Source organism: Triticum aestivum, chromosome 3B (genome assembly GCF_018294505.1).
Source record: "Triticum aestivum cultivar Chinese Spring chromosome 3B, IWGSC CS RefSeq v2.1, whole genome shotgun sequence".
In the NCBI taxonomy this organism is placed as follows: domain Eukaryota; kingdom Viridiplantae; phylum Streptophyta; class Magnoliopsida; order Poales; family Poaceae; genus Triticum; species Triticum aestivum.
Genome location: NC_057801.1, coordinates 141,349,515 through 141,369,235, shown reverse-complemented (window position 1 = coordinate 141,369,235; position 19,721 = coordinate 141,349,515).

Sequence of the window (19,721 nt, the reverse complement as noted above, 5' to 3'; positions counted from 1 at the left end):
AGTTGCAAACACATTGATGTTTAGTTAGCAGGAAGACTAGTTACACACACATATGCTTAGTTGGCTTGTAATATAGTCTAGTTGCACACACATTGATGTTTAATTGGCAGGACACTAGTTGCACACGCATTGATATTTAGTTGGCAGGACTAGTTACACACATATACCCAGTTGGCGCGGTAATGTAGTCTAGTTGCACAATGCAGTACTTTACTTGCATCATATAGCATCAAAGTTGGCATCAAAAAAATCATTGAAACATACCCATGCGGGGTCTAGTTTCGAAGATCTCGCGATGAATCCAAAGGTAAAAACGGATTTGAATTACAACGTGTGGTTTAAAAATATGACTTTTTAAATATTTAAGAGGCGAAAATAAATGTGTTTCACAGACTAGTCTGTACATATTTAATGCTAACAAAAACATTCACTAACTGACAAAAAAAACACACACTAGGTAATTGCTATTTATAGATTATTAAGGAACCAAAACTTGGAATTTTAGGCCGGCCGCTCGCAAAGTGTAGCGAGCAGCCGGCCGCTCGCTACACCAGTCCAATAAACCCTTTTGGTTAAAGCCACAGACAATGACAAGCGGGTCCCGCCTGTCAGGTTTGACCTGGACCGGCCCTGTTGACCAAATGATGTCAGCATGACCTAATGCGGACGCAGTAAATATTTTCTGGTATTTTAAATAAATCAGAGATGATTTATTTATTTCAGAAAATACCCCAAACTTCTAAGATTCTTAGTAAATAATCTATAACTCCAATGGAAAAGTTTTATATATCAAAAATTATCAGAAATATCCAAAGAATCTGAATATGGAATTTTCATACATGTTTGAACAAGTTATTCTCACTGAATAGGACAATTCATGATTATGGAATAAATGGTAATTAGTTTTGGAGTTGGAATTTGCTATATGTTTGAATTCCACTTCATTGAATATGACTAATTGTTGCACTAGGTCAATTCAATACCTTAATATGACATGACATTCATTTGGATGTGCATTGCATTGATTGTGTTCTTTCTCTGTTGCCGGTGGTTGTTCCCTCTCGATAGACGTGTTCTGATGTTGAGTTCGATGACACCAATGAAGAACTATATCTTCTTCAGGAGTGTCAGGCAAGCAAAAACCCCTTGTTCATTCTGATACAATCCCACTCTCTCGCTCCTGCTCTCTTTACTGCATTAGGACAACAACGATTCAACTGTTACATGTTGCGGTAGTTGAACCCCTTTCCTCTGCATGACCTATCATTGCCACAGTAAATAGATGAAACCCACTAGCATGAGTAGGAGTTGTTTGAGCCCTGATGTGCCTACTCATTCATGCTTGTTTGTCATGCCTGCTACTGCTTAGAGTTGAGTCAGGTCTGATTCATCGGGATGAATTGGAATGTGGTGAACATGTCCTACTATTGAGAGCTAAGTGTGTGAACACGGTTTGGTAAAGGTAGCGCTGAGAGGCCATGTAGGAGTACATGGTGGGTTGTCTCATTGCAGCCGTCCTCAAGAACTAAGTTTTGTGTTTGTGATCCATGAACAGTTACTACCACACATTGGAATGCTTAAGTGCACCTCTCGACTCATTAATCAACTCGATCTTTGTCCAGGAGTTGCAACTAGTTTCTGGTGTTTGTAGGTAGTGTTAGTAGTCTACCAAGTGGCATCCGGTACAGGTGGGCTTGGGACAGACTAGGCACAGTGGCACGGTGTACCAAGCATAGATCCATCCGTCGAGGTGGGATTGGGAACCCTGCACACATTGTTTGGGGCCGTGAACGACATCCCGGCCGGATCTCCTTGCGGATGGAACCCGAGTAGGCGATAAACCTGGACTAGACTTGTGTGGTTAGTCAGGTCGTGGCCAACTCCCTCGCCAGGCTTCCGCTTAAAGGTTGCCGAGATATACGACGTGTACATGGTGGTAAGTGGCGAGAGCGTGTGTGAAGAAGTACACCCCTGCAGGATTAACATCATCTATTCGAATAGCCGTGTCTGCAGTAATGGACTTCTGGGTTGCCTGTACAGTTCATAGATAACTTAAAGTGGATACTCTAAAATGCGCAAGATAAGTGTGAGTGCTATGGATGGCGTTCTCGTAGGGAGACTAGAGCGGATCATAGTGGTGTATTGATTTGGTGAATATGTGGACTCGTGTGCGCCACCCCAAAAGAGTGACTTGCAGTCGTAGTACAGGATAGCCACTGAGTCAAAGCTGGCTTGCTGCAGTTAAACCCCACCACCCCTTTGTTGATACTGATGCATATGTAGTTAGTTCTGAAGTAAGTCTTGCTGGGTACATTTGTACTCACGTTTGCTTAATTTATGTTTTTGCAGAGAGACTTCAGTCTCGCTAGTAGTTCCGCGTGGACTTCAACGTTTAGCTTGTTACCTCAACTACGATCTTGTACCCTTGGGAGGGTCTTGTAGATAGTCAGGCTTCTCAGCCTTTTCTCTTTGTAGTTGTGTGTACTCAAACATGTGTATGCTTCCGCTTGATGCTTGTATGCTCTATATGTTGGGTCATCAGACCCATGTTTGTAATATCTCGCTCCTCGGAGCCTATTGAATAAATACTTTCAGACATAGAGTTATGTTGTGAAGCCATGTTGTATTTGCACATAGCGAGCATATTGTGTGTATGATTTGAAATGCTTGGTATGTGTGGGATCCGACAACCTAGTTGTTTATTCATGGTATCCTCTCTTATGGGGAAATGTCTCCTAGTGCTTCCACTGAGCCATGGTAGCTTGCTACTGCTCCGGAACACTTAGGATGACCGGCATGTGTCCTTCTTCGTTCCTGTGTCTGTCCCTACGGGGAAGTGTCACGTGGTGTCTACCGGAGTCCTGTTAGCCTGCTACAGCCCGGATTCTCCGGAGTCCTGTTAGGCCAGCTGCTACAGCCTGGATTCACTCGCTGATGACCGACACGTTTGTTGTTGGGTCATGTATTCCTATCCTTGTAAGTTAGTGCCAGTTTGGGTTTACGACTAGTCATGTCGGCCCAGGTTCTTTGTCATACAAATGCTAGCAATGCTATCATATATGTGAGCCAAAAGGTGCAAACAGTCTCGGGCAAGGCCCGGTGGCACCCGTGGGAATACCGTGCGTGAGGCCGCAAAGTGATATGATGTGTTACATGCTAGATCAGTGTGACTTAAGATCGGGGTCCTGACACTTCTGCTTCAATCTCGGATATTCTAGCTTCACCCGCCCAAAAAATGATTCCTCCCCCTGGCATCTGGGGTGCACCATTTCGGAAGCTGACATGTGGGCCTACTAAGTTTACGCGTACCAAGGGCTATGTCAACTTAGTCAATATAAACGATTCTAGTTGCAGTGACCGTACGATGTCCATCCAACGGCCGTTGTGGTTCTTCAACCTCTGGTCTTCTTGCTCTAGCCTCCCAAAGTAGCGCCGGTCGTGCCGCCTGCTCCTGCCTCCCGTGGCCGGTTGTGCTTCCACGGAGGCCTCACCGCCCCCTACTACTCCCACCGCTGGCCAGGCCATCCCTCCACTCACCCACACACCCTGTTATCTGCGGCGACGGCAGCCTTGCACCGCAGCCGAACTAGTGAACCCTCGTACTCCTCTCCGCATGGGCATCCACTGCCGCGTCTTCCCCGGCTCCGCGATGTACCCTTCCTAGGCCTCGCTGTCGTCCACCACCTTGGTGCTCTCGGTGCGGCGTGGTCAATGTGGTCAGCGACCGACTTCCATCGGAAGAGTACTGTACGTGGAGAGGCTGACAGCTGGGTCCACGGCCGCAGCAAGGAAGTGCCTCCTTATTACGCGGAAAATAATGATTCCTCCACCTGACAGCAGGGACCCACCGGACAGGCCACCGTATTTTGTGAAAAAAAATGTTTCCCCCCTGACTGCTGGGACCTACAAGCTACATCTTCGCACGCAAGGAAGTGCGTCCATATTACGGGCAAAAAAATAATTCGCCCCCTGACTGCTAGGACCACCTAGCTACATCTTCGCACGCAAGGAAGTGCCTGACAGTCGGGACCCGCCTGGTCGAAGCATACGTAGCGTTGTCATTCTGGTTGCGAACGTGTATGTACATATGGTCGGTCTGTCTGCAGGTTGCAGCGATGAACCGTGATCGTGTAAGGAAGGGCATGTGTCATAGTAGAGGTGCGCACGTGTCGTAGTAGAGGCGCGCACGTAGCATGTACACGTACGGACAGCGGTGAGGGTGCAAGAAAGAAAATACGGCCACGTACATACATACAAGCGGGGTCTTGAGCGCATACTCGCGCATATATATACGGAAGACCATGGCTTGTGTACATGGAGAGGCAACGGATGGCAGCAACGGCGTCCTGTTCATAAGGCAGCGAACCGAGTGGGTCGAAACAGAGAAACAATGTCCTGTTCATCGGGAGGCAACCGACTGGGTCGGAATACATCGTGTTCATCGGGAGCCAACCGGCTTGGACAGAACAGCCGATGGAAACGTGGCATGGCGTACCGCAGAACGGAGGAAACGGCCTTGTGTTCGACCGGCCACGATCAATACGGGATCCTGTTCATCGGGAGGGGTCTGGCATACCGCAAAATGGAGGAAACGGACTTCTCTTGGACCTCCTATGGTCGAAACGGGGTCCTGTTAATTGGGAGGGGTGTGGCGTACCGCAAAAAGAAGGAAACGGACTTTTGTTGGAGCGCTAAGGTCAAAACAGGGGTCCTGTTCATCGGGAGGGGTGTGGTGTACCGCAAAACAGGACTCCATGAGATACTATTCATCTCCACCATCGACCTCCTCCAGCCTCCATGAGCTACTATTCATCCACCGTCGACCTCCTCCAGCCTCCACCTGCGACTGTTCATCCACGGGCTCATGTTCATCCAGCGTCCACCGCGCGCTCCTCCATCGGCTATTGTTCAACCAGCCCTCTCCACGGGGTCCTGTTTAACCACCCTTCCATGGGCTACTGTTCATCCAGCCATCCACCGGCTACTGTTCAACCAGCCCTCCATAGGGTCCTATTCATCTAACCCTCCACGGGGTCCTGTTCATCCACCCCCCAATCGGCTAGATTGATCAGGGTCCTGTTCATCCAGCGGCAACACCACGGGGTACTCTTCATCCAACCCCCTACCAGGAACTATTCATCCAACCCCACCCCCCAACAGGGCTCATTGTTCATCCAGAGGCACCATCGATCGGCTTCAGTTAGCAGCAGTAGCGAAGGAATCGCTCGATCGGGTTCAGTTAACAGCCATCGATCGATCGCTCGGGTTTAGTAACTCGTAGCCTGCAGTGCAATCGCTCGGGTTCAGTTAGGCGACGCCTCTCGGGTTTAGTTAGAGCCCAACGCCTCGCACCCACGTGTGTACGTGTACGAGAGAAACGCGCAACACTCGGCCCCCGACCACCTACCGTAATCGGGAACTCCTCGATATTTTCTCGCCCTCACTTCTACCATGGTTTTTTCCGTCATGCACGACCCAAAGAATGTCATGCAGCTGTGTCTCCGGCCCGCCCAGGACGAAAAGCCCATTTTTTGTCATGATTTTTAGTCATAGAAGTAGGAGCCCACCACATCTATGATGATATCGATTTTTGTCACAATTATCGTCATAGAAGTGTCATAAGCATGACAGAAAAAAAATTGGTTCAGCCCAAAATGTCATGGATGTGTCTTTTTTTGTAGTGTCATGCGATCATTTCCCCATGTATGATGAGTTTAATGATTGCCATGTGGAGTTTATAAGTTTTGATGCCATGTTGCATAGGATTTCTTGTGATAATTCTCTTGGTCACATCATGTTTGACAATTCGCTTGACTTGTCATATGCTATGCATGAGATCAACAATATGTCACATTTGCAATCTCATCATAGTGACTATGCACATGCCATTAAAATAAACCCAATTTGCACTTATGGCATAGATGACAAGCCCATGGTTATTGACATTTTTTTCTTGTGATGATATTGATATGCTCCCTTTGCATCATTTATCTCATATGCCATGCCATGATCATCTATATTCCTATGTGCATTGTTTTGGATGTTGTCCATTTTCTCCATATGATGTTTCCGATATTGCTCATGAGGAGACCCCCATAGTTTCCTCATACATTTTAGGAGATTTTGGTCCATGCCATCCATTACATGATCCTAATAGTTGTTTACACAATATGCTCCCCATGAATGAACATGATATTGATGTGTCATATACTCGTATGCTCAATTTGTGTCTGCATCGTGTTATACACAATAACTATTCTTTCATGATGGATGACATGTTCTTATACCATGCATCCAATTTCTTTGAGCGGTGCTTATCTTGTACTAAGTCGCACGTGCACATACACATCATGACGGATGATGTGTACATTTACCACACACACAATTTCTTTCGTTTGTGTCTCTTTTGTGTAGGTACCCATGAATACTTGTCAACCTCACAATCCCACGAGTTGACAAAATGAGCTCTAGAGAGCAATGATGAATTGGGATCCCATGGATTGTCTTTCCCACTACTCTCTTCGTGCAAAGACTTCGTGCATTTCTTCTACATGGCCTTCACATGGTTATGGGTTATTGTCCATTACATATTCTATGCCCATCTTGCCATGTTCACTTTGCATGATATGCTCATTCCTATGCCTTTGCCATGCATTTGTGACTCATGCTTTGCATTACACATGATGATTGGTTCTAGTACTTGTATGTGTATTTGCAAGTTTGGTGGAGATATCGCTTGTTATTGCCATGCTCCATTTATGATCCATTCCTATGATGATACATTGATCTTGCTTTGTGTTCATGCTTGCGATATGTCATGTGCATGGCCCATGCCCACTACTTGCTCCTATGACATAATTGCCATGATTACCTCTAGTATGTTGCATCTTCGCACTACTAGCTTGCTTGACATGGTCGCTATGATTGCTTGCTTTGTCGCATCACCCATGTTTCATTCTTACTCGCTTTCTTGGGTTGATGACATATATGTTCATGCCTCTCATGTAATATATCTTGATCAGTGTCACTTGTCTCCATTAGTTGCATATCCCGTATTCACTTATAGTGAGTCCAACTGTGTTATGCTTGTTGGTCTCGGAGACTTGGATATTTTATTCGTGATGCATGCTTCTTCAATCGCGCTTAATCCCTTTGGTTGTTCTTGCATCATATGCTTACATACAATGCCATGCCCCATTGTCCTTTCTTATGATAAGAATAATGAAAATACTTGTTGGACATTTCACCACACGAATGACAGGTGTTGCATTAGCACTAACCTATTTTGTTTTTCCAAGTGTTTGTAATGTTGTTTCATTTTGAAGGATTCACAAGGTGGTACCATCATGAGACAACTTGGTCATGTGGAGGCGTATACGTTGTGCGACACCAACATCTTCAATGTCAAGGCCTTGTCCCAACACCATGGTGATGAAGATCATGATCCGCGGACGGTTCTCTCCCAAGGGGGGGGGAGATGATGCGGAGCATCCCTCCATCATCCCCATGGACTCTACTACAACTCATCAAGCACGAGATGGACCAATGACAAGAGCACACGCCATCGAAACTGAGGTTAATTCTTTCCTCTTTGAACTTCATTCAGATTCACATGAGAGGTGGGTCCTGAGGGAGTCCTAGATTAAGGGGTCCTCAGACAACCGGACTATATACTTTGGCCGGACTGTTGGACTATGAAGATACGAGATTGAAGACATCGTCCCGTGTCCGGATGGGACTCTCCTTTGCGTGGAAGGCAAGCTTGGCAATTCGGATATGTAGATCTCCTTCTCTGTAACCGACTCTGTTTAACCCTAGCCCCCGCTGGTGTCTATATAAACCGGAGGGTTTAGTCCGTAGGAGGACAACAATCATAATCATAGGCTAGCTTCTAGGGTTTAGCCTCTATGATCTCGTGGTAGATCAACTCTTGTAATACTCATATCATCAAGATCAATCAAGCAGGAAGTAGGGTATTAGCTCCATCGAGAGGGCCTGAACCTGGGTAAACATCATGTGCCCCGCCTCCTGTTACCATTAGCCTTAGACGCACAGTTTGGGACCCCCTACCCGAGATCCGCTGGTTTTAACACCGACATTGGTGCTTTCATTGAGAGTTCCACTATGTCGTCGCGATAACGCTTGATGGCTCCTTCAATCATCTTCAACGACGCGGTCCAGGGGGGGTTTACTTCCCGGACAAATCTTCGTATTCGGCGACTTCATACTGTGGGCCAACTCGCTTGGCCATCTGGAGCAGACCGATAGCTATGCCCCTGGCCATCAGGTCAGGTTTGGAAGCTTGAACTATACTGTCGACATCCGCGGAGACTTGATCTTCGACGGATTCGAGCCCATGTTAGGTGTGCCGAATAGTCACGACGAGCATGACTTAGATCTGCCATCGGACAGTGTTCGGGAGATCGTGCCTGCGGCGGCCCCGAGAATCAATCCGGAGCAAATTGCGCCATCCGAGGACGGGTGGATGGACCCTGCCACGGAGGCCGCACACTCATCGGCGTTGCAGCCGAACACTGACCCCACCTCTAATGAGGTTGGTGTCATCGGACCCTCAGACTCATCTCCGGCTATAGGCTCCGAACTGCGTGCATTCGTGCTTATCGAATCTGATTGGGCACCGATCATGGAGTTCACCTCCGCGGATATCTTTCAGCACTCGCCCTTGGGCGACATACTAAATTCATTGAGGTCTCTCTCTCTGTTAGGGGACTCTTAGCCGAACTACGTCCGGCTCGAGCGGGAAGCGAACGACGAAGAAATTCGTTCCCCACCCACCACCCACTTCATAGCCACTGTCGATGACTTAACCGACATGCTTAACTTTGACTTCAAAGACATTGACGGTATGGACGACGATGCTGGAGACGAACAGGAACCACCGCCCATGAGGCGCTGGACAGCCACCTCATCATATGATATATACATGGTGGACACCCCAAAAGAAAGCAATGGCGAGGACGCAACAGAGGACAATCCCATCAAGCAGCAACCAAAGCGACGACGTGGGCGCCACTCCAAATCCCGCCACAGTAAAAACAGCGACAACAACGCAAGAAAGAATAATACCCCAGTCGACTCCAAAGGAAACAACGACCCCATGGACCCAGCGATGGAGCAGGATGAGCCAGGGGACAGTGAACATAGTCCGGAGCTGACGTCAGATGACACCGATCCCGAGGGTAAAATTCATCAACCTATCCCCGGAGAGGAGAACAGTCCGGACGATGATGTGCTCATCATATCGGAAAAACATTTGGAACAAGAGAACCTCCAAAGAAGGCTTCTTGCCACCACGAGGAGCTTGAAGAAGCAGAAGCGAAGGCTTAAGGCCGCGCAGGATACACTCAACCGTAGATGGAACAAAGTGCTCGATACTGAAGAAAAATACGATGGTGACCGCCACACAAAGAGCTATCCAAAGGGCAAGCTGCTGCCCGAATTCGACGACGAGGCTATAGAGCCCATCCAGCCGAAAAATAAAATGGCCGATCAGCCGGACCGACCACCCCGTGGCCGCGACAAGGCAGCTAATGATGCCGCACACAAGTCAGCACACAATTTACGTGAGCTCCTGGACAAAAAATCCGGTATGACCAGGTCCATCTATGGATCTAGGAAGCATGCTCCGGCACAGGATCACAGCCACCAAAATGATCACATTGATCGAATACTAGCTCGGAATCAACACCGAACACAACAAACGTTGACAGGATGTCATGACACATCCAAATACAAGGGTGTCGCGCACCCCCTATGCTTCACCGATGAGGTGCTGGATCATGAATTTCTAGAGGGATTCAAACCCGTGAACATAGAGGCATACGACGGAACGATAGACCCTGCGGTCTGGATTGAGGACTTTATCCTTCACATCCACATGGCCCACGGAGATGATCTCCACGCCATTCAATACCTACCCCTCAAGTTGAAAGGACCAGCTCGGCACTGGTTGAAAAGCCTCCCTGAAAACTCAATTGGAAGTTGGGAAGAACTTGAGGATGTTTCTAGGGCCAATTTTCAAGGGACCGATGTCCGACTTTCGGATGCAGACGATTTAAGTAACATAATTCAACAGCCCGGAGAGTCAGCCTGAAAGCTTTGAAACGAATTTCTCACTAAGAAGAATCAAATCGTCGACTGCCCGGATACCGAAGCCTAAGCGGCTTTCAAGCACAGTGTCCGGGACGAATGGCTTGCCAGACACCTCGGCCAGGAAAAGCCAAGGACAATGGCAGCCTTAACAAGCCTTATGAACCGCTTTTGCGCGGGCGAGGACAGTTGGCTGGCCCGTAGCGTCACCAGCGACCCAGGCACATCTGAAATCAGGGATGGCAACGGGAAGCCGCAACACAAAAAAACAACCATCGAAATAATGAAGACATCCCAGATAACACAGCGGTCAATGCCGAATTCAGGGGCTCTCGACGCAGTCAATGGAAGAAGCCATTTAAAGGCAGCAGAGATGGACCGTCCAGCCTAAATAAGATTCTAGAAAAATTATGTTAGATTCATGGCACCCCCGAAAAACCTGCAAATCACACCCACAGAGAGTGTTGGGTTTTCAAGCAGGCCGGCAAGATAAATGTCGAACACAAAGGGAGGGAGACGCCAAGTGAAGATGAGAATGAGCCTCGCTAGCCAAACACTGGGGGACAGAAAAAATTCCCACCAGAAGTCAAAACAGTGAATATGATCTACGCAACTCACATTCCAAAGAGAAGGCGCAAACGCGCACTCCGAGACGTATACGCTGTAGAGCCCGTCGCCCCCAAATTCAATCCTTGGTCGAACTGCCCGATCACTTTTGATCGCAGGGATCATCCGACTAGTATTCGGCATGGAGGATCGGCTGCCTTAGTGCTCGACCCAATAATTGATGGATACCATCTCACCCGAGTCCTTATGGACGGCGGCAGTAGTCTTAATCTGATATACCAGGACACTGTCCGCAAAATGGGGATAGACCCGTCAAGAATCAGCCAAAGCAATACTACCTTTAAACGAGTCATACCAGGCGTCGAGGCCCACTGCACGGGCTCTCTAGTACTAGAGGTTGTATTCGGTTCTCCCGACAACTTCAAAAGCGAAGAATTAATCTTCGACATTGCTCCATTCCGAAGCGGCTATCACACACTACTTGGAAGAACGGCCTTTGCTCGCTTTAATGCAGTACTGCACTATGCTTATCTCAAACTTAAGATGCCCGGTCCACTCGGCATCATCACAGTTAGCGGAAATACAAAGCGTTTTTTGCGTGCGGAAGAATACGTGGCGGCTCTAGCAGCCGAACACTGAATGGCCTCTCCAACCAGAATAAATGATCAGTTGGACACGGTTAAATGAGTCCGGCGCACAGCCTGTTGTAACAACCTAGATAAACCTGAGCTTGGGACGAGGGATATACCCCCATAGGTGGCGCTAGGGGCTGCCTGCATGTAAAAAAGCCCATAGTTCGGCTTGACCCTATTAATACAATAACAGATTGCATTTTCATGGTTCGTTCAGATTAACCAACTTTTCGCATGAAGTCTTTCACCTGGGGTTTTCCTTTTTACAAATGATCATCGTGCTACACCCTTCCAGGATACGCCACAACGGAGACAAAGGCGCAGACATGCAGTAGGCCCCTCTCAAAGGTTTCTTTCTATATTAAGACCCTGCGTAAACCTTTTTTAAATGCCTCTTGTTACTTCACACCCTCTGGATACTTAACACGACCAGGAGGGATACTGGCGCTCTTGGCATTTCGTCACGCCATACTAATGCATGTACCTAGAAACTCAGGGATCATTATCGAGGGTGTTACTCAGCCCGGTATTTGTAAAGTATGAATACCTTAGGGAGTGTTCGGCGTCGCAAGTTTGGCCTTATATGCATCAGCTCCGAATCATGTCTTTGGTCAAATGTTGGGTTTGCCCGGCTCCCGTGTTTTGCTACCTTACGTTCTGCTCCATCGGCTAAGGTGGCACCGGGAGAACTACTGCTATTGTGCCCTGGTTCCTCTGGATGAGCACCTCAATAGAGAAAGCCGAAAACTGACTATCATGATATAGCGCGAGACTGGTCAATCACTTGATGACTTAGCGGAATCTTCACGATTCCTCCGCATTAACGAAGGACCGGTTTCCCGGTCATGTATGAACACGCACCATATTCGGATGAACGCGGAACTACCACGGGCTATATAGTAGCCCCACCGTCAAACTCCTATGGCTAAGTGAAGTGTTAAAGCTATATAGTCCGATTGCCTGGTTCGCCGCGCTATCACCTCCTTAATGGACCAAGACGTTGGATCAAGTGTGATTACACACTTTTCCGAACACCCCCGCATTATATGCGTGGGGGTTGAAGCCGACGACTGCAAACTTTCAGGTTATATACATACATACATAAACGACCGCATAGGAGGCACTATAATACTTTCAGGCAAAAGTATAAACACAGCCTTTATAATCAAAATAACATTGTTTTTACAATACATGTCACTCTAACATGGCACTCTTCGAGCACTGAGCCTCTATTAAACGGGCGGCTTCCAGGACTTCTTCAAAATAGTGCTTGGCCGGATCCTGGCCTCCCGTCGGACCCCGGGTCGCAACAGCGGTGGCCTCCATCCCTGCCCAATATGTTTTAACACGGGCAAGAGCCATCCGCACACCCTCTATGCATGCCAACCTCTTCACAACGTTGATATGCGACCCAACACCAAGGAATTGTTGCACCAAAACAAAATAATTGTCCGGCCTTGGTCCCCTTGGCCAAAGATGATCCACGACAGACCTCATAGCAAGCCCGGACAACCTATGGAGCTCGGCCCATGCGGCCATCTTTTCATTCAATGGTAGCGGACGTGTCGGGGCACTGAACTACGACCAAAACAACCCTTCTATCTCATGATCTTTCCGATCTTTGTAAAACTCAGTTGCATCAGTAGCACTCTTTGCCAAGTCCGCATAGGCATCTGCAGCACTCCATAACTGATCCAGAGGGGCATACTTCGGATCTCCAAACTTCATCCGCAACAAAAAGGGCCTCCCAGTCGTGATATCTCCGGCTTCACGAAGCTCCTCCCTTATCCCTCTAATTTCAGAGCGAGTTTCCTTGGCTGCCTCCAAGGCCTTCTTCAGGTCAGCCGCTTTCGCTTGGCTTTCCTTTTCAAGGAGCTCATAGCGGCCGGCGACATCTTTCAGCTCAACAACCATATTGGCTATTTTTTCTTTGCTCTGGCGATGAGCAGCCTGTTCGACTCTTAATTCTTTGACCGCCTTCAGGGCGGCTGCATCACTTATTCTGGCTTGCTCCTTGGCTCGGGCAAGTTCTGCCCGAAGGGTCTCCACGGTGGCAGCTCCATCTGCAGTCATAGCATATTATAGATATTAGCATCATGCTCCTCTTAATATTTGCTGATAAGCCAAAGATACATACCATGCTCCTCGTCCAGCCACTTGTTCACAAGCGCGATGTCGGCATCTGCCACGTCAAGCTGCCGCTTTAGTTCGGCAAAATCAGCAGTCCGGTCATCCGCCGGACACTCAGCCGCCTGCACATGGAAACATCGCGATCATTACCTGGGACTATGATCCTCTGTTTGCCACCTCTCGACGGCAACCAGAGTCTCAGGGGCTACTATGTATATATAGCACAACTAGCGTGTGCGGTACCGCCAAAAATACATATATTACTTTGCGTACCTCAAAGCCTCTTAGCAGGCTCGTAAAAGCTTCATTCAAACCGCTTTTGGCGGATGAAATCCTCTCAACCACCGTACCCATTAAGGTACGATGCGCCTATGAGATAGCCGCTCGCTCCAGAAGACCCATCAGTGTGTCCGGTCGTGCGCCGGACAATCTCGGACTCTTTCTGTTGCTCTCATTGGGAGTTGAATACTCCAGACTTCGAGCAGCCGGAGTGTCAACTTCCGGCCTTGGCGGATCAGGAGAAATCCTCCATGACGACACCTCGGGGTCGTCCGCCCCATGTGGCGGGGAGGAAGGAGGAGGCGTTTCGCTCTCCATCATCTCCGAAGAAGATCCCCCAAAGACGAACAGTGTGAAGAAGGGCTACGAGCCGGACTGCAAGATATATGTCTCGGTTATTATTCTCACAGATAAAACAGGGTATATTTACCAAAGTACTTTTTTTACTTACAGCTCGGTTGAGGGCTGGCCCCCTTGCGAGCGTTGTGCGGTAAGGACGCCCTCTGGGGCAGGGCCCCTCCAAGTCTTCAGAGGCGGCCCTTTTCTTACCGTGAGGTGAGGGAATTTTAGATTCACCTCCCCGATTATCCTCCTTCGCGGAGGCACTTACTCCCCCGATTTGGATGTGTAAAGTATGAAGCCGGCCTGTGGATTCTCTATTACTCCCCTCATCTTCTCCTGTTGGCACCTGATATAGTGCTCGCTCAAGCATCCTGGTTAATAAAGGATCTGGCGAGCCTTTGGGAAGGGGGGCCGAACACCTGATCCTCTCCGCCTTTCTTATCCAGTCCTGGCAAAGAGCAATTTTTTAAAATGATGTTGTAACAAACATAAAGGACGACATGTTCGGTAGCGGAATTACTTACTTGGGTATCCGGATGGTTGCAGTTGAGACCCGCATCCTCGGTGGTGTCCGGACACTTTATTCGTGATCCGAAGAACAATCCATACATCTCTTTAAGCGTCACGCCGAAGAATTTTTGAATAGTTCGCGGTCCTTCCGGGTTGAACTCCCACATACGGAGAGATCGATGTTGTCATGGCAGGACCCGGCGAACCAGCATTACTTGCATTACCTTGACAAGACTGACATCCCTCTTAAGGAGGTCTCAGATGCGGCTTTGCAGTGTCAGCACATTGTTAACTCGCCCCCAGTCCAGCCCCTTGTTGACCCATGACGCCAGTTGAGGCGGAGGGCCCGAGCGGAACGCTGGAGCGGCCGCCTGCTTTGTACCTCGGGGAGCTGTGATGTAAAACCACTCCTGTTGCCATAAATCGGAAACCTCCGTGATGGAACCCTTTTGCCATGGGGTGTCAGTGCCTTTGCTTCTTATAGCGCCTCCACACTCCGCGTGACGCCCGTCAATCATCTTCGGCCTCACATTGAAGGTATTGAGCCATAGGTCGAAGTGGGGGGTGATGCAGAGGAAGGCTTCACACCCGACGATAAACGACGAGATGTGAAGGATGGAATCCGGAGCTAGATCATGGAAATCTAGCCCGTAATAGAACATGAGCCCTCTCACGAAGGGATTAAGACTAAAACCTAGCCCCCGAAGGAAGTGGGAAATAAATACGACACTCTCATTGGGTTCGGGAGTGGGGATGACCTGCCCTTGAGCAGGCAGCCTGTGCGGGATTTCGGTGGTGAGATACCTGGCCTCCCTAAGCTTCTTGATGTCCTCCTCTGTGATAGAGGAGGCCATCCACTGGCCTTGAAGGTTGGATCCGGACATGGTTGAAGGTCTGAAGCGCTTAGCTTGAGCCTTGGGTGTTGGAACTGGAGGTGCGAGAGGGGAAGGATCGAGTGTGGGAAGAAAAGGACAGGCCTTGGCCCCCTTATAAAGAGGACGAATATCAAGCGTCCCCCACGTGGCTGTTTCGACAAGACGTGCCAATAAAACCGCCTTGCGATATGTGTGGTGGCTGGTTGAGAAAAAGGGTTCAAATAATGACCGGGCCATGGCGTGATGTCACGCTATGAAAAGTTGTCAGCAGATTAGATTTGTGAAATATTGTGCTCTCTACGGTGGTATGTGGAATTTATTTTGCAGAGCCGGACATGATCCTTGTGTTCAAAATCTTCTACGGAGTGGGATGCCTGGGATAGCACATAGGAAAAGTATAGAAGGAAAGGCGGCGGGAAAGTAGCCATGGTCAAGGTAAACAAGTACTAGGTCTTTTCTTTCCGAAGCAAGTCAAGGACAACTAGGTCAGTCTGGGGGGGCAATCCTCTAGATCGAGACTTCTCTTCCACAAACTAAACCGATTAATAAACAATTTACAGAGTTCCCATCATCCGGTAACCACAAGATGATCCCAATCTCCTTTTAGTAATAGATCTTTTTGATATGTCTCAGTCTCAGCAGCAAGGAAGAGAAAATGCATCGAGTCGTTTATCAAGAAAGTGGACGAGCATGGCGGACTGTACCATGGAAATTGAGAAGAAATCTCCATCAAGTTTTTCCATTTTATGCCATATGAATAAGAGATTCCTTTTAGTTAGAAAGCTCGCGTAGAAGTTTGCTATCAAAGACCTCGGTATTCTTTTCATCCGCGGTTTCCCACTTCTCTGTCCTTTCTATCCCTATCTATTCTCACCGAACTAAACCTCTCATACCCGGCTACAGGAGAGGTAACTACCTCTGATTGATTTTATTTGTCATAAATGATTTCCGCTGACTCAAGCATAGCCAAGCCATTAAGCTAATATCTCCCTTGCCATTAATTCAACAAGGCTTCCGAGAAAGGCATGTTACGAACCTAAGAACACCTACCCACCTATTAACTTTTTGAATTCTTAGCTTTGGACGTTAAGGAATGAGTGGAATGAATAGACGACATACTCTCTCTAATCGGTGCAGCCTGCTGAGTGCCCTTACTCTTGGTCATAGGCTTCGGAGAGTCTGGAACTAAGGCTATGGGAAAGTTCGCTATGGAAGGAAAGCATTTCACTACCTCACATCTGGTAAGTGTAGCAAGTCCAAATCCCTCATCTCGGACACCGTATAACTCCGGTATCGCGTCGCGGGTGAAAAGGGCCTGAATATTTCCTACCAGCAAGCACCCCCACTAACTCACACGTCATTCTTGCATCTCACTGACACTGGGCCCGAGAAACGGCAGATTCGGAGAAGGAACCCTCCTTACAATGACGAAGACAATCTGCGCACCGGACTCATCGTCATTGAAGCCTGGTTCAGGGGCTACTGAGGGAGTCCTGGATTAAGGGGTCCTTGGACAGCCGGACTGTTGGACTATGAAGATACAAGATTGAAGACTTCGTCCCGTGTCCGGATGGGACTCTCCTTTGCGTGGAAGGCAAGCTTGGCAATTTGGATATGTAGATCTCCTTCTCTTTAACCGACTCTGTGTAACCCTAGCCCCCTCCGGTGTCTATATAAACCGGAGGGTTTAGTCCGTAGGATGACAACAATCATAATCATAGGCTAGCTTCTAGGGTTTAGCCTCTACAATCTCGTGGTAGATCAACTCTTCTAATACTCATATCATCAAGATCAATCAAACAGGAAGTAGGGTATTACCTCCATCAAGAGGGCCCGAACCTGGGTAAACATCGTGTCCCCCGCCTCCTGTTACCATTAGCCTTAGACGCACAGTTCGGGACCCCCTACCCGAGATCCGCCGGTTTTGACACCGACAGGTCCTACCTCAAATGGAAACGTTGTGCCTCTTAGGTACCAAGGAGTTACCCATGAAGAATCTAGGAGGAAGACCCAAACATCTATGGGGAGAGAGGAGGAAGAAGGACACACAACGCACGGAGAAGCGGGAGTTCTGGACACCCTGGTCATCCCGGGTGCCTGGCCCCTCCAGCCCGGCGCAGCCCCGCCGCCCCGGGTGCCCGTCCTGCCTCGCTTGGGCGCTAGCCCTCGCCCCCGGGTGCCCGGGCCACCACCCCTAGGTGCCCGGACCCTACAGCCACGGAAGCCCTGCCTCTTCTGAACAACCCGGGTGCCCGACCCCTCACCTCCCGGTGACCTTCGGGTGCCCGAACCCCTTTGCCCCGAATGCCTGAACACGTCCGGTTTGTGCCTGTGTGCACTAGGGTCAAAGACCCATGTACCCTTGTTTTCCCCCAATTTTGTCCCTAGACTATAAGTACCCCTCACCTAGCTCATTTAGAGGATATCAAAGTATATGGCATGATTTAGTTGAGCTCTGCTCCTTGTACCTCAGAGAGAGAGAGAGAGAGAGAGAGAGAGAGAGAGAGAGAGAGACCTCTCCCATGGAGATCAAGACCTCCTATGGAGAAGATCCCTACTGGATTTAAGACCCCATCTAGGGAAGGATCCCCATCATAGGATCATCAAGACCTCACCTCCTCTAGGAGTGGGAAGAACTTTACCTTAGTGCTTGTTTCCTTTGATTGTTCATGTATTCTTGTGAATCTATGTGTTTGCTACTCTAGTGGATGTGTGATTTTTGTTTGGAGTGATTTACCTTGTGTGTTCTTGTGTTCTTGCTCCTTTCCCCCCTCCAAATGTGAAAAGATCCAACCCTAGGGTTTCACCCTACAACAAAGAGCATTGGTGAACTTGCATGTCACTCAAAAGAGGAACTTCCATTACCACATAAATAACAAAGATAGGATAATAGCAGATTTCCTTGAGGAAGAATGCCATTTTTAAATGGTTGCATATGAAGTTGCCAATCAAAAAACTATATGTATAAGGAAGTTGCAACTAGAGTATACATGTGCTCCATGTGGTGAGAATTGCAAGGTGCCTACAAAGTTTGCAGCCAAAAAATTGAGGATAGCTTGAGGACGGATCCTAGAAAAGGAGTTGACACAGTCACAGAGAAGACAAAGATAAGTGTGGTGTGGAGGTTGGGAAGAATAGGGCATATATAGCAAGGCAGCAAGCTCTGCTTGTTGCACGGGGTGATTGGGAAGCAATACACAAGGATCAGAGACTATTTTCAAACAGTGTTGGACACAAACCCTAGGATAAGATGTATTGTGACCACCAGAGTGGTGAAAGAGCATCCAAGTCCGAGTGCTAGGTTTAATAGACTGTTCATTTGTCTTGGAGCACAAAAGGAGGGATTTCTCCAAGGGCATAGACCTTTTATTAGTATGTTCTTGTCACATGTATTTCAATTGGTTTATAGTCACATATATTTTCACTACATTCTCAGCAACTTCTGCTCTTTATTGATTTAAGGTCTGGATGGTTGCTTTCTTAAGCCAAACACAAGTCAACGAATCCTATACACAATAGGTAGAAATGGAAACAATAACATCTACCCATTGGCTTTGGAGTAGTTGAGAAGGAGGACACACCAAGTTTGTGCTGGCTTTTAACACAACTAAGATAGCTATTGGGGAGAATCAAGACAATTTGACAACTACACAATCATTTCAGATAGGCAGAAGGCCAGTGATACGTCTCAAATGTATCGACACTTTTTGTATGATTCATGGTATGATGATATCAATTATATCACTTTGGGTATAGTTTTAATTGAATCTTATATTGGACCAACATATTAATCCAGTGCCCAATGACTCCTTTTCTGCTGTTTTTGTATTTTTAGAAAAATACCAAGGAAAAGTGCCAAAAAATCAACAAAAAACACTTTGGAAGTTTGAAGAACAAAAGGACCCCTTGAGACATGCACCCACACCTGATGGGGCCCATAAGCCCTAGGCGGCTTCTAGGCACCCTAGGTTAGGTCGCCTACAACCTATGGGATCCCTGGCTGGCCTCCGCCTTGGCTTATATATACCCTGAAACTCAGCATCAATTTACCGAGTATTTTGTCGCCGGTGCAACATCACATTTTCGAGGTGATCTTTGTTTTCAACCCTAATTTGGAACTCTATCAGAGGGGGAACTCATATTCATCATCAACCTCTATCCTGGTGTTCCAAAATTTGAGTAGTCGAACTCCTAGACTACGAATTCATCGTAGTAGCCAATGTTGTAGTCTCTCTTCCTAGTTGTATTTTTGATGTTAAGACAATAGCCACACAAG